The 5,131-nt window shown below is 36.2% G+C and overlaps 1 long non-coding RNA gene across 1 annotated transcript; it reads right to left on the bottom strand.

The window, feature by feature from the left end:
* Positions 1–797: 797 nt before the first annotated feature.
* Positions 798–2,023, bottom strand: LOC138213956 (uncharacterized). The gene is made up of 3 exons (XR_011179585.1): positions 1,780–2,023; positions 976–1,317; positions 798–869 (listed from the first exon to the last, which is right to left on the bottom strand). It is a non-coding gene; the product is annotated as an uncharacterized lncRNA (long non-coding RNA).
* Positions 2,024–5,131: the final 3,108 nt, after the last annotated feature.

Genomic DNA, 5,131 nt, shown 5'->3' with positions numbered 1-5,131 from the left:
AGTCATTCAGTAGAGTCTTGTTGGTTATCAATTCACCGAGCTGAGAGGGAATAAAAATGACACAAGTGAACACTACATGAAGCAGAAACTAATTAAAGGAGTAATGTAACATAATGTACAATTAATACATTGTTTATGTCCTTTTAGTTTTTGCTGTAAACCCAATTTGAACCATTATCATTAAAAGGATATCTCAGAAACGGCTGAATTGAACTTTTTCAAATATAGCACAATTACTCACTTGGCATCAAAGCTCAGGATCACTGTAACTTCACGTCTTCCTCATTCTTGTGAATGTAATATTTCAGGAATCATAAAGGGCTTTTTTCAAGGTTGGCACAAACATTCACTTAGACTCTCGGATGGACTGATACGATTTTGGGGGTCAAAGGTCAAGGCCACAGTCACCTCACTGACTCATACTCATGAGCGAAGGAAACTGTGACCTCATTAAACACCCTTGTGACCATAACTCAATAATTCATACTCTGGTTATGACAACATTTCAATCAAATTCCTAATAGGAGGAAATTATTACTATTCTTATTTGTCTATTATTGAGCACCAAAACGAGGAGCAGAAGAGCAGAACAGAAGTCTGATGTCTGATATTGAAGTCCGATATCTGAAACTTGACGACTACAGTATGAAGTGTAAACATGACGCCTGAAACCTTCACACTGAATCCTATCATCTGATGTGGAAGTCTGGAGGATGGTCCAGAATTGTTTCTGTGATTTTGCATGAGAGAACCAGAGAATATGGGAGTGAGATTTACCTTCTGTAGGATCTGAGCCTGAATAAATGGATCTGAAAGATCAGCAGTAGAGTGAATCTTCATCCTCATCGTTGTCTTCTTCACTTCTAGATCTGGACAGTCAAACAAACACATGATCACAAACCAAGGATAGAGTAATTATTGCATTTAAAGAAAAAATGAGATAAATATATTTACAAGGTTTAAATTTCTTTTCACCTTTATAGCACCAGAAGGAGTATTTGTTGTTACAGTTCTCATCATGCCAACTATGGTCTAAACCCTCCATTGCACAGTGCTGGAAACCAGCATAGTTATTAGGTTGTTCACCAATCCAGTTTCTGAAGGAGCTGTTGGTCTTGTCGGACCACCTCCACGGTACCCGGTACAAACCAATCCACACTTCATTTGTTGACTTAACTGACAACACCTGTGTGTTTTCTTCATCATTTTCAATCATAGCCAGGTCTGTGTGGTGTGTTCTGCAGTACGTCTGGGCATCCTCCCATGTCATGTTATTGGTAATTAGAGTATATGTTTTCTGGCCCGAAGAATTTACAGCTGCAACAAAAGAAAAGTAAAGCTGGTGTGAGATGAACCATAGCAGTAGTTGTGTGAAGTTGTTGGTGTTTGAAAACATACATTTGGGTTATCTGGAGATGAGTGGTTATGAAATAATGTTTTCACATTAATAGAACATACAGACGTACTTAAGTACAGACAGCCTGATCACCAGTGTGCAGCCATAAAAAGTAAACAAAGAGGACTTTTGACAGTGTTACTTCTTGTCTTTATAGAATCAGCAATAATCAACTAGATGTTTAGTTGGTGGCTACAATCATCTGTAAACAACATCTCACCTTAATGTAGTCATGTTAAAATTAAGTATAATGTGTCATTACACTGTGATATCATTGAAGGTGCTATATACCACTCACTTTGACCAGATCCAAACAATCTCGAAACTTTCAGCAACAGAGAGCAGTTTCATAAAACACAATGTAAATGCTAAATTTTTCTTACCTTGGTAACAAACAAAATATCTTGTTGTCTTGCAATTAACATCAGTCCATGTTCCACCGTCATACATTATGACACATACTTCATTTCCACCGTAATTATCTGGCTGTCCTGCAGTCCACTTGTGGTAACCAGTTGTACTTGTTTTACCAGTCCCCGACCATCTCCAGGAGTTTTCATCATTGCCCATAACTCCTCTCCAGGATTTTGGGTCATCAGTCAGTCCGATCCATGCATATCCGGTCTCATCACTAGGCCTGTTTAACCTGCTAATGTCATCCATGCTTTCAAAGGTCGCCAGGTCGGTGTGTTTCACTCTGCAGTAATGCTGTGCGTCTGTCCATTTCATCTTTGAGTTGACATGGTGGTATTCACGAAAGTTGTCAGGAGAGCAGGAAGTGAGGCCAAATCCTAGAGGTTGATGATAGAGAGAATATTTAACTGTGAAACACTGAAAATCGTATTCTGAATGGTTCGTCTGAATAGTTTTGAAATCCCTTTATTTCACAATGATAACACATTTTTTATTTATTACTTTACTGTTTGAGGTATTTCCAAGTACACAACCCCGTGCAACACTATCATTTGCTGTGTTCTAAGTCAAGTACTCTAATGAGTACACTCACGTATAGTACTCTTACATGCCGACAGTGTAGCTTTGTCTCAAATCGCATGTTGATCTGCACTTACTGGAAATGACCGTAACATTTGAATGTAGCAGAAACAGGTTTTGTGCACTCAAAACTCTTATTGAACAATAATATCAACAACTACCCACATACAGTCAAATCTGACAGTCCAAACGTGATTCTTTCCCTTCAGTACTTCATTTTAAGGCTCCTTTTTCCAGAATGAATTTCCATCATTTCACACATCTACATTTTAGGATTATGTTCTTCTACTTAATGTGGAGATTTTTTTTCTTTTGGATAACTTCATTTATTTGACAGTTTGGTGTAAAACAAAAAAATCATTTCACAAATCAATTGTGTCCCGTTTTTTATTCTACAATTCTTTGTTTAGAAAAATGTGTTGTTGCATAATTCTGAGGAATTTTTTAACTTGATATGTTAAATGATTTTGGTGACAGGAAACTGATAAACACTAAAGTTATTGAATTTGTTTCCTGTTAACGAATCCTGTAAAGTGTGCAAAATCCTATTTTTTGAAAGATATGTCTACTTTTACCACATACCATCAGGATACTCATCCTATACTGCATGTTTTTTTTACGTGACAGTATGATCATATTTATGCACTCAAATTACTTTAGTGACTACCTGGTATGTGATTTGGAACACAGGAAATGTCTCATTGGAGAGATTTTTTGAAAATGAGAGCCACTATCCCAGTTTTAAAACGATATTACGCCTCCCTTTCTTCAAGGCTACCTCTCCTTCTCTGTTCCAGTGTGGCTGGACAAGATTTTCTAATCATATATCATAAAGTAGTTCTAAAACACCATAATTTGGTCCTTAGACCATGGCTGGATTAACATAAGGAGGCTTTGGGCAAAAATGTTTTACTGACCTACCACTTGCGACCATCTGAATATATACCCGACTGCCACCAAGTTCTCACTGTGACCTGCTAACAGACTTCCCAAGCTATAAAAATACTTAATATGTTGTAGTTTGTGGTAATTAAAATAAACAAAACTTTAAGTGAGAATATGTTTACAAACAATTTCACACGCCGTATCTCTACGAGCCTGGTATGGATGTGAGGAATTTTGTTTTTCTAAACTGAAGACACTTTAAATGAGTTTTATTTTTTAAGAGTTTCTGTCTATCCTGTTCCTACTATTGATACTAATTTATAACATTTTCCACCTGTATAAAGTTAAAGGACAACAAGGTCGGTCAAAAGGCTTCAGATGAGTTCACTGCCCCTTTGTAAATTAACTCTCTGACATGCCTGTAATTCTCAACTCAATGATTCCAAGGAAGATAATAAACTGTTCTGTGTTGAATATGAACGAACAATCACGCCAATTAAATTCTGTAGAAGCAGTCATGACTCTTACCCAAGATGACAAAAATCCAATGCACTGTATCCATTTGTGATTTCACTGAAAACCCCAATAATAAATGAATTTGAAAAGCTGCATAGCACCAGAACAGCAGATAGTACAGCAAAAATCCACCTTCAGACAATCTGAAACAGCCAGACTATGGCTTCAGACTAGAACTAGTGTTTATAGCTCTCAGATATGGCTTTGAGCTGATATGAATTTCAAATAAATGTAAATCAATTTCCTGGAGATATTGAAAAGCAAGTATGAAAATCAGCAGGTAAAACAGATGATTCACGCAGGGAAATTTTCAGAAGTTTGAGTCCACAATGTCAAACTAAAATGGAACAAAGTAGATTATTGAATTTGATAAAGTGATTTGAAAAAAAACTACAACTGATTGCATTTTTTTTCAATAATATTTGTTTAGCTGATGATCGCTATCCAAGTCATTTGATATCGACGATCTCCTGATACCACGTCTCGATCCAATCCTTTTTTTTTTTTTAAATCCCAATTGTCCCATACATTTTTAAATTCAAGATAATGTGACAACTGAATAGGTCTGTACTGTAATATGGAAAACATTTCGACTTCCAAACTGTTCTGAAAAGTTTTTTATATTTTCGACTCTGATTGTTTTAATTTAATAAAAAGTTGTCCAACATTTTTATTGAGGACAATTCCCCTTTGTGCAGCACTTATTTTCATTGTTGTTTTCTTTTTGAAGTTTAGGGTTCTCCAGAGCAACTAATCTCTGTACTTTTATTTGAATTACAGTGTTTTTGTAGCTGTAAATAATTTGTAGCATTATGAATAAGGATATTGATAGTGAAGGTCGAGACTTTGGAGCTCCCCAAGGGTGCTTTAAAAGAATATCCAGGTGTCTTATGCAAAGTGATGCTGTGAACTTGAGACAGGAGGTCTCCTTTGGCTTTGTCCATTTCTTACATCTTTTTCTGGAGCAGTTCTGTCGTTTAAAAGAGTCGGTATCTCTTCTAATAAGCAGAAAAAAAAGACTAATTATTGTAACTTCTGCTCTAAAACTACCCACTCGCAACTTGATAAGCTGAGCCTCATGTGACACAATTATCTGGCTTGAGTTGAGCTTATGATTATGATGATTATTATCATTGATGATTTTTAGTGGAAGATATACTCAAATGTATATAATCCAGGATTTAAAATCTTTGCGGTCGCAAATTAATCAACGTTGGAGTCATATCTGCAAAGACATGTCTGCTGACCACAGAAGCATCTAGTACTGGGCTGAATCATTTTTTGCGTGGTTATATGTACATGTAAATGTATATCCAAATAGCTGGTCTGACAAAGGTCACC

Source organism: Embiotoca jacksoni, unplaced genomic scaffold (assembly GCF_022577435.1).
Source record: "Embiotoca jacksoni isolate LCO1_2020_lvr unplaced genomic scaffold, fEmbJac1.0.p SCAF_66, whole genome shotgun sequence".
NCBI classification, from domain to species: Eukaryota; Metazoa; Chordata; class Actinopteri; family Embiotocidae; genus Embiotoca; species Embiotoca jacksoni.
This window is presented reverse-complemented; position numbering and strand designations above follow the sequence as displayed.